Source organism: Salmo salar, chromosome 03, assembly GCF_965601325.2.
Source record: "Salmo salar chromosome 03, fSalSal1, whole genome shotgun sequence".
NCBI classification, from domain to species: Eukaryota; Metazoa; Chordata; class Actinopteri; order Salmoniformes; family Salmonidae; genus Salmo; species Salmo salar.
This window is the reverse complement of record NC_138293.1, coordinates 93456830-93468051: the sequence shown is the minus strand read 5'-3', so window position 1 is coordinate 93468051 and position 11222 is coordinate 93456830. Positions and strand designations below refer to the sequence as shown.

At 41.1% G+C, this 11222-nt stretch overlaps 1 long non-coding RNA gene across 1 annotated transcript; it reads right to left on the bottom strand.

Moving 5' to 3' along the window:
* Positions 1–2162: 2162 nt before the first annotated feature.
* Positions 2163–9228, bottom strand: LOC106601481 (uncharacterized). Its single transcript, XR_001328015.3, has 3 exons — positions 8056–9228; positions 4006–4194; positions 2163–3617 (listed from the first exon to the last, which is right to left on the bottom strand). It is a non-coding gene; the product is annotated as an uncharacterized LOC106601481 (long non-coding RNA).
* Positions 9229–11222: the final 1994 nt, after the last annotated feature.

Here is an 11222-nt window from a genome sequence, read left to right as displayed (position 1 = left end):
TTTATTTTTTTCAAATCAATGCGTGTCTATAACTGTGTGTATGTGCTTGTGTAAGAGTACAAGTGCATAGGTTTGTGTGTGTGGGTTTGCAATTAGTGGAGGTTGATATGTGCATTAACATTAGTGTAGTAACAAAACATTGGTTTAGGTGTTATTACATGATCGGTTGAAGTTATTACATTATTCATTAAAACAAAGAGATCTTCTGTTGAATCTGACAATCTGGATGGTTGTACAGTCGTCTCAAATAAAACTGTGAAGGACCTCGGCGTTACTCTGGACCCTGATCTCTCTTTTGAAGAACATATCAAGACTGTTTCAAGGACAGCTTTTTTCCATCTACGTAACATTGCAAAAACCAGAAACTTTCTGTCCAAAAATGACGCAGAAAAATTAATCCATGCCTTTGTTACTTCTAGGTTGAACTACTGCAATGCTCTACTTTCCGGCTACCCGGATAAAGCACTAAATAGACTTCAGTTAGTGCTAAATACGGCTGCTAGAATCCTGACTAGAACCAAAAAAATGTATCATATTACTCCAGTGCTAGCCTCCCTACACTGGCTTCCTGTTAAGGCAAGGGCTGATTTCAAGGTTTTACTGCTAACCTACAAAGCATTACATGGGCTTGCTCCTACCTATCTTTCCGATTTGGTCCTGCTGTACATACCTACACGTACGCTACGGTCACAAGACGCGGGCCTCCTAATTGTTCATAGAATTTCTAAGCAAACAGCTGGAGGCAGGGCTTTCTCCTATAGAGCTCCATTTTTATGGAACAGTCTGCCTACCCATGTGAGAGACGCAGACTCAGTCTCAACCTTTAAGTCTTTACTGAAGACACATCTCTTCAGTAGCTCCTATGATTAAGTGTAGTCTGGCCAAGGGGTGTGAAGGTGAACGGAAATGCTGAAGCAACGTACCGCCCTTGCTGTCTCTGCCTTGCCGGTTTCCCCTCTCTCCACTGGGATTCTCTGCCTTTACCCCTATTACAGGGGCTGAGTCACTGGCTTACTGGTATTCTTCCATGCCGTCCCTGGGAGGGGTGCGTCACTTGAGTGGGTTGAGTCACTGACGTGGTCTTCCTGTCTGGGTTGGCGACCCCCCTTGGGTTGTGCCGTGGCGGAGATCTTTGTGGGCTATACTCGGCCTTGTCTCGGGATGGTAAGTTGGTGGTTGGATATATCCCTCCAGTGGTGTGGGGGCTGTGCTTTGGCAAAGTGGGTGGGGTTATATCCTACCTGTTTGGCCCTGACCGGGGGTTTCATCGGATGGGGCCACAGTGTCTCCTGACCCCTCCTGTCTCAGCCTCCAGTATTTATGCTGCAGTAGTTTGTGTCGGGGGGCTAGGGTCAGTCTGTTATATCTGGAGTATTTCTCTTGTCTTTTTCAGTGTCCTGTGTGAATTCAAATATGCTCTCTCTAATTCTCTTTCTCTCTCTCGGAGGACCTGAGCCCTAGGACCATGCCTCAGGACTACCTGGCTTGATGACTCCTTGCTGTCCCCAGTTGACCTGGCCGTGCTGCTGCTCCAGTTCCAACTGTTCTACCTGCGGCTATGGAACCCTGACCTGTTCACCGGACGTGCTACCTGTCCCAGACCTGTTGTCCCAGACCTGCTGGAACCCTGACCTATTCACCGGACGTGCTACCTGTCCCAGACCTGCTGTTTTCAACTCTCTAGAGACAGCAGGAGCGGTAGAGATACTCTCAAAGATCGGCTATGAAAAAGCCAACTGACACTTACTCTTGTGTGACTGACTTGTTGCACCCTCGACAACTACTATGATTATTATTATTTGACCATGCTGGTCATTTATGAACATTTGAACATCTTGGCCATGTGCTGTTATAGTCTCCACCCGGTGCAGTCAGAGGACTGGCCACCCCTCATAGCCTGGTTCCTCTCTAGGTTTCTTTCTAGGTTTTGGCCTTTCTAGGGAGTTTTTCTTAGCCACCGTGCTTCTACACCTGCATTGCTTGCTGTTTGGGGATTTAGGCTGGGTTTCTGTACAGCACTTTGAGATATCAGCTGATGTAAATACATTTGATTTGATTAAAAAAAAGTTGTTAACTGGTACCGTAACTTATTACATTAAGTGGAAAAAGTTATTACGACAGCAATTCAACATTTTATCATATTAACCAACAAGATATTGCATTTACTGGTTTTATTACATTATAAATCTAAAAGTTATTACATTAACCGTTGTTACAAGACACAGTATGCATAGTTCTTGCCATGACCTCATGGATATTATTATCCAATGTATTATTGATTCGTTTAAGGAGCATTTTAAATCAATATAGATATATAAAATATACAATTTAAGTGATAACTTCTTGTTTAGAAGATAATGGATTGAATGTATTGATCAATTGAATACATGAATATACACCTATTGTTGAAACATTATTCTACATAATGACATTTAATAATAATAGTATCATGAGTATATGAAAGAAGATACAATTATCAACCCCCCCCCCCTCCCCCACACAGGTTCACTATGACATTTTCTATGATAACATTTATTCATTTAGATCCCAATGTGTGATATTACATAGACACAGGGGAGACCTGATCCTAGATCAGAACTGCATATTATTCTCCACAGAGGTTAAAATGGTGATCAGACTAAGTCAACTGTTTAACAATGGGAGATGGATATGAGTGTTCACTAGATGTTTTCTATTGATCCTTTATTTAGGGATCTGGAACCGGTTCCAGAAGGGAGGGAGACAAAATACAGCAAGTTTGTGCTTTCTGGTGTTTCCTCATTGGCCCTAAATAAACAAAGTTCTTCCCAACTAGACAGACATAAGGTTCCTTCTCCAGTGTGTGTTCACTGGTGTGAATATAGGGTCCCCGACTGTCTGAAACGCTTCCCACACTGATCACAGATATAAGGCTTCTTTCTCACCAGTGTGTGTTAGCTTGTGTGAATTCAGGGTCCCTGATTGAGCAAAGCTCTTTCCACAATGATCACAGCTATAAGGTTTCTCTCCAGTGTGTGTTCGCTGGTGTGCAGTCAGGGTGGAAGCTGCAGCAAAGCTCTTCCCACACTGATCACAGCTATAAGGCTTCTGTCCAGTGTGTGTTCGCTGGTGTGAATTCAGGTTCCCTGATCGAGTAAAGCACTTTCCACACTGATCACAGCTATAAGGCTTCTCTCCTGTATGTATGTGCTGGTGTTTGGTTAGTTGTTCTGATACAGTAAAGCTCTTTCCACACTGATCACAGCTATAAGGCTTCTCTCCAGTGTGTACACGCTGGTGTATGGTTAAGGCTCCTGCACTAACAAAGCTTTCCCCACAATCAAGGCAGGGGTAAGACTTCTCCCTGGTACGAATTCTTACATTAGATTTGAAGGTGTTTGATGCAGCAAAACTCTTCCCACACTGATCACAGTGAATAATGAAGCCACTCTGGCTAGTGAAACTCTTCCCACAGTCAGAGCAGCAGTGGTGAGGTTTCTTCCCTGTACGTCTCTGCTGGTGCTTCTTGAGATGTTCTGATCTGGAGAGACTCTTCTCTGTCTCGTCAGCAACATGATGCTGTTGAGGCTCCCCAGATGATAAGCCCCTCCCACTGAGAGAACGGTATGGGGTTTCCCCTGTAAAACAATAACATTAAATAACTAGGTTTTGGAAATATAGGTCCATAAATAGTATTATTTTTGTAAAAATGTGTTATTTAGCAGACGCTCTTATCCAGAGCGACTTACAGGAGCAATCAGGGTTAAGTACCTTGCTCAAGAGCACAGACAGATGTTTTACCTAGTTGGCTCAGAGATTCAAACCAGCAACCTTGCGATTACTGGCCTTAACTACTAGGCTACCTGCTGCCCTCATCATCAATAAATACACTCCGCGGCCAGTTTATTAGGTACAACCCCCTCCGTTCACGAAACTGGATCGACAATTTACTGGCCACTGAGTGTATACTGTTAATCAATCAATTAACAGAAATTGCAGAAGCAGATTGTATTCTAATCCACACACCCCATTGTTTTTACTTGATGAAATCAAATCTCCATCGTGTCCTTCTCTCACAGTTCCACTCTGCCCTGCTGTTTTCCTGCAGTCGACCAGCCGCACTGACACCCTCTTCAGACCCAGCAGTAAGGCGCTACCAGGAGAGTTGCGACCAGGGGACTCTGGCAGGTTGGAGGGGGACGGGCTAGCTCTGTCCTGGTGACCACAGGAAGTATTGTACATAGAATATCATTAGACCAAACATTTGATAATTGTAGTCTAAATCTCTGATTGATGGCTGCATCCTTATAATAACTACTCTCTCCTGAAGTGTGTAATCGTTCATTACTTTCCACAAATGTCTTGTATATTTCACTTTGGCAAATTTTTCAAAATGGAATTGGAATATTTTTTACAAAATGTAAAAACGTATAAAACTTGATGGTAGAACAAAGAGCAGAACCGAATCGAAAAGCTCCACACCCTCTTTGAAGATACGGGCCGAATGTCACATCCCCTTCCAACGTGTGAAAGATGGTAACACCTGCTAAATCATGGTTTGTTCAAATAACCAGTAATGAAAAACCTAAACACCAGAACTACTGCTGCTCGTTATCCTACTTTTGGAGCATGTTGAGAAAAATGTCAGTCTTATAGTTTCAGTATCCTTATACAGTACATACATAGAAGAAACCATCAGATATAGGGCTATTGTGGCATGTAGCAGAAGCCTACAGTAAAAAGGTATTGTGTAGCCTCGTGCAATTTCTGCCTCATGCAACATTGCTCAGATCCACTTGTCTATGTGACATGTTGCTGTAACAGCAGCCACATCTTAAAATCAACAACATTCAGATAATGAGTGGATTAAACTGTAATTTACCACCCAAGTATTTCAGCAGTACATTGTACACTACACCATCATTTCAAATTTCATTTTTATACTGTACGTAAACTTTACACTTTATAATCTTGCTTTCGTAATTCAGTTTTTAGCAGTTTGATTAAATTATAGTTAAATGTATTGTTAACAAATGACAGGAACATCGTTGTACTTACAGTTACGAAAATCTACAACGTACTTATGAAAATTGTACCAAATAGAAAAAAAAACGGCATTGGATTGGTGGAGTCATGGGCTAGTGGGAGAATCCACCATATGTTTTATAACAGCCATTTCCTTTCAAATCAGTTAAGGGATAGTGAACAAGTGCAGAGTTAGGGAGGACAGAAAGATAACTAGGAATTCCTTAACATATTATGTAGGCAGAAGTGGAGCTTGCGTGAGGGCCTGTTCCTGCAGATACAAAGAAATATGATGTAGATCTACCATTATTTAACACTATAAAATATTATGTAACACCATAAAACATTTTTTTTAACACTATAAAACATGCAACACTATAATTACATATTTAACACTATAAAACATATGATTAAATTAAATCCTGGAATTGGTCTAAGCTGTTGCTTATTTTATAAAGCAATATATCCTACAGACGTCTGTCAGTATACCTCGAGGGTACACCTGTGACTGGTGGCTGCACTGCTGGTTGGCTGCTGGTGGGGGAAGGACCAGGGTCTTCGAAATGATTTATTTATTGAGTTTAATAGTTTAAATTAAGTTAACACACTGCTTTAATGATTTTGTCTTGCAGTAATGTGGTCCCTGCCTGTATTTACTTAAACCTTTGTTTTAACAATGTATGCTACTGAGAATTTTTTATTTTATATCATATTCTCTTGTCCCCATTAGCCCCCACCCTTAGTGCCGCACCACTGGAATGGCAGTGCATGGCAGAGTTGTTGACAAATATCCAACACATCGGCTAGTCCAGCATCCAGATCGGAGCTGTAAAAATAATCAAGCCAGTCAATTGGCAAAGTTCTTAGTTTGGCACTGTTGATCAGCACATATTTGCATAAAAAATGTAAAGAAAACAGGAGAAGAAGCATATTTTAATGTATTCTGGATGTTTGAAACTGAGTTTGTTCTGATGCTAGCCAGCATGCATTTGCTCACTGCAGTGCACAACGTGCTGTTTACGTGTGTATTTGTTTTCTCCGCTACAGTTTGAGTTGTGTCCTGTCTGACAGTGAAATATGGCTAGCTCTTAACATAGCTTGGTCTACGGAGTAGCTAGCTAGCTAGTGTTGCAAAAGTCTATTGCATTGCATGCATTGTAAGGTAGCAGCGTGTCAATTTGGTTTTGAACGGATGCAGCTATGTTTTGTGCAAAAATATAGGACTGGCATTTGGATGTGAACTAGCTATAGTTAGCCAACTTCTGTGTTGATGTCAGCTATTGTTGTCTGTTTCTAACTAGCTAGCTAGCTAACGGCTGAAGTTATTTGTGTAACAAACCTTCTATAAACAATTACAGCTAGCTACCTTTCTATGCCTGTAGATTAGCTAGCTAGCAGCTTTCAGTTGATTGGTGTTAGCTAGCTACAGAGGCTAGCTGGACGTTGGACAAGCAAGCTAATGTTAGCTAATAGCTGCAGTATTGTTGCCAAGCATCCAAGTTGCTGACCAGGTTAGATAGATATGCTGAAAAGTTGTTAGCATTGTCAGAAATGCTACAAAAAAGGTAGCACATTGTTGGGTCTTAATGGACAGAAATGTGCACGTGAGAGTGATACATGATCAAATGTAATAAAACCTGTTCCACCTAAAAGGTTATTCAAACCTTTTAATTCCAATCATCACTTTATGGAAGCTATAGTGCCATTTTAATCCGACGCAATAATTTTAGCAAAGTAGGCTCAGAAAATACTGAACACTCACGACTACAATATAAGGGAATCTTAAACAATAACATAGAAAATAATAATTGTCCAAATATAATTGTTTTTGCCAGTATGTAGTGAGATGAGCATCTCACAATTACTTCAAAAATAGTAATCATTTGAAAAGGGACTATTAACTAGCTGGCCTGCGCATCGTTGCCCGTGAATGTAAGTTACTAGGCTAGCGAGCAAGCATCGTAGCCAGGTAGCCCTGGACAAAAAAAATACGAAAAGCGTGTACTGTATGACAGAGTCCTAGACCGTTCAGGAAACATAAGTTGTGACACACAACATGTTTTTTTTTTTTTCTTGCACGCACACACAGAAATGAGTACCATGGATAGACGCGTCATATTTAGCTTAGGTTGATGGGACTAAACCGTTTTTGGCAGGGGCGCAACTTTGGTTTTAGAAGTGTGGGGGGTCATAATCATTTAAAAATGTTTTTCAGTCAGATACACACTACAAACAGCCTACTCGACCTTTTGGAGGCATCCACATGGTCCTAAAGCACACCGTTCCCACATTTAGTATCACATTTCAATGATAAAACTAGGAGGGACAAAAATGCTATTTCAGAATGTGGGGGGCATGTACACTCCATCCCAGTGAAAGTTGCACCCCTGGTTTTTGTTATCTTTTAGTTGTCACTGTAGAAGACTAAATTAGATGATGTTGAAGTTGAAATGGTTCTTGAATAGTGGAGGCAGCACCTGTTTCCTTTTCGACTTGCGGTAACTCTAAATCAATAGTTGTTTAGTATTCAGAAACATTCGCTTGCTTGACCACTCTGAAGGTCATGTAACTGTTTGTTACATGCAACATGTTTTGTGAACTTAACAGGACAGATGTTGCTCTAGTTTTATGATGTAACAAAGGTGTGGTTGAATGTATTCTGCCACTGTCTTCTTGTTTCAGCTGTGTCAAGGCATATAAACTAACAGGTTATAACAACGCAATTACCACAATGTAATATGGCAATTTTTCTGGCTTGGCTTCCCTGGTGATTTTACCCACACACTGCTTCTGCAAGGTGTAGGCTTGGCCTCATTATTTCTTCTTGGTTCTGACTTTAGCTGCTTGTTGCCTTGTATCAAACTGTGCTTTAGGCTAGTAGGGTACTTTGCTGAAAGACAAAATATCCAACGTGTTTATTATCATCATTGTTTATTTTGTCCAACTGTTCAAATGAAACGAATGGATATGGAAGATCAAAGATGATAACTAGGCCTAGAAATGTTATACACCACAGTAGGCATACTGTTAATAAAAGTAAACCAAACTTACCCGATCCATAGTTAGCTTTTCTTTCTTCAGCGTTTCTTCAAATAAAAAAACGTGACAGTAAATCTGTAGCTAGCCAAGACTACAGTTACTTCCTTGTTACAGCGTTCAGATAAAGCTAGACCAGAGCAAACGTAAATTTAAATATCAACACTCGATTTACGTTGTGACAAATATATGTCTGATGTAGCCTAATCTTACTTCAGAAAGATCCTGGATAAGATTTTAATCTATTCAAGTCAATTAAACGTCCAACATCCTATTCACTAAGAATCCTGATGTCTGTTATCGTCTAACTCTACACGAGAGTCCAGCTAGTTTTAATTGTCTGATGCCCAGTAACGGTAGCCTATAAAATACCTGGGTATTTACAGCAGCTATACGTGCAGCGAACCATGCAGCATTTACAGCAATGCAACCTTCGCAGTAGTCTGTGTATTACAAGCATTTCGCTACACCCGCAATAACATCTGCTAAACACGCGTTACGCTTTACAGACCAGATCCAGAGCAGAACTGGTGTTATGGCGGTCCGCAAACAATTATTATAGGTGCACACCCCCACCTAGTGTATTGGCTGTGCATCAGCCTACTATTCTGTAGTATTAATTCATTGCACTTTGTGAAAAACCAACAAACCCTACACCCATTAAAACCTCATCAATATTCCACTACTTTAGCTCTCTGATCCTACATCAGGCCAGCAGCCTGAGAGGACGGGATATTATCTTTCAAAACACCTTGTAACTCTGCAGTAAAATATTGTACACCCAAGTATTCTCAACAGCTGCCACAACATCTATCCACTGTTATTTACATTATATTCCTGTGGTACGGTTGACAACCATGGCCATGAACGCCAAAAAAATGAATCTTACTGAAGCATGTTATTCCTATCACTCTCTATTGACCTCAGTCTAATCACAGGGATCCTCTCAGGATCCTTCACCCTGGACCCATCTTCCTCTACTACTCTCTTCACTGCCTCAGCATACAACACCTTCTGCGCTACTCTGATCCTGGTAACCTCAACCTGTCTTTCTCTCACCGGACACGTCTGATCTCAAGCACCATGTGTACCCCTACAGTTTACACACACAACTTTTTGCATCAATACTACACATTCCTTTCTCTCAGGTCCTCCTGCACACTTCTCACATCTAGGAATCTCGCTGCTACACACTGCTGGAAGGAAGTAGTCAAGCAAGGGAGTTTGTTTATACAGGAAGTACCGCCCCCACTTACCGTCAACCAATCATTTCAATGTCGAGCTATACGAGCTCGCCAGCTTGTAGTCTTGAAACTCGGAAATGAGATACGTTTGGCTCGTTCAGCCATCCCAATGGCAAAAATTAATGGGGGAAAATGTGAGTTTTGGAATAAACACTGAAAATTAGGTCAGCGCAGGCTAAGGTGATCTTATACGTTTTGTTCTATGAGACAATAGCAGTCATGAACTTGATATTTTATGAAGCCTTCTGTGCTTTTTCTGTTACAAATTCTTCAAAATTCACCATCAGTATAGTCAGCTATATTTACTCTCACATTTCGCAAATGCAAGGCAATGATCTTCACCTTTTCCTAATGTGTATTTTGGTCCTGTTTCATCCAACTGACAACACATTACATTATCAAAGTATGTTTGTCTATTTTATGTTACCATCTGAAAATATTTTTCACTCTTACAGTCTTCTGACGTTGACATCAGAGTCCTCTGAGGTGTGTAGTGACCTCTCTGAGGAGTGTAGTGACCTCTCTGAGGAGTGTAGTGACCTCTCTGAGGAGTGTAGTGACCTCTCTGAGGAGTGTAGTGACCTCTCTGAGGAGTGGTGGTCGGGGTGGAGGTGGTAGCCCATTATGGGGTGAGGGTGGGGGTCCGGTCGGGGATTCTCCCCGCCTGAGTCCTGGCTACTTTTTAAAGGTCATTTTTACAACGTTTCAGAACCACATGTCAAACAAAGTTAAAAGTGTATAATTTTCTTTTTAAAGCAATGACAGGTAATTCAAATATGTTTCCTAGAGGTCAAAGATCACCTTTCTGTCAATCTGGACATTCTGAAGATGTGTCTGATGAATAGCTATGAATCTAATATTTCCAATGATATGATTAACCTGTTAGGGCTAGGGGGCAGTATTGACACGGCCGGATAAAAAACGTACCCGATTTAATCTGGTTACTACTCCTGCCCAGTAACTAGAATATGCATATAATTATTGGCTTTGGATAGAAAACACCCTAAAGTTTCAAAAACTGTTTGAATGGTGTCTGTGAGTATAACAGAACTCATATGGCAGGCAAAAACCTGAGAAGATTCCAAACAGGAAGCGCCCTCTCTGACAAGTTGTTGTTCATCTTGGCTCTTTTTATTGAAGACTGAGGATCTTTGCCGTAACCTGACATTTCCTACGGCTCCCATAGGCTCTCAGAACCCGGGAAAAAGCTGAATGATATCGAGGCAGCCTCTGGCTGAAACACATTATCGCGTTTGGATAGTGGCTGGTCAGAGTACTCCAAGACTCACGCTCGTGCACGAGATGTATTTATTTTCTCTCTCTTTGTACGTATACAGGCTTTCCCGGTCAGAATAGTATCGCTTTTTTACGAGAAAAATGGATTTTAAACAGCGGTTGACATGCTTCGAAGTACGAAATGCGCCATGCTCGCCACCCTTATTTACCCTTTCGGATAGTGTATTGAACGCACGAACAAAACGCCGCTGTTTGGATATAACAATGGATTATTTGGGACCAAACCAACATTTGTTATTGAAGTAGCAGTCCTGGGAGTGCATTCTGACGAAGAACACCAAAGGTAATCAAACTTTTCTAATAGTAAATCGGAGTTTGGTGAAGGCTAAACTTGCTGGGTGTCTAAATAGCTAGCCCTGTGATGCCGGGCTATCTACTGAGAATATTGCAAAATGTGCTTTCACCGAAAAGCTATTTTAAAATCGGACATATCGAGTGCATAGAGGAGTTCTGTATCTATAATTCTTAAAATAATTGTGTTTTTTGTGAACGTTTATCGTGAGTAATTTAGTAAATTCACCGGCAGTGTTCGGTGGGAATGCTAGTCACATGCTAATGTAAAAAGCTGGTTTTTGATATAAATATGAACTTGATTGAACAAAACATGCATGTATTGTATAACATAATGTCCTAGGGTTGTCA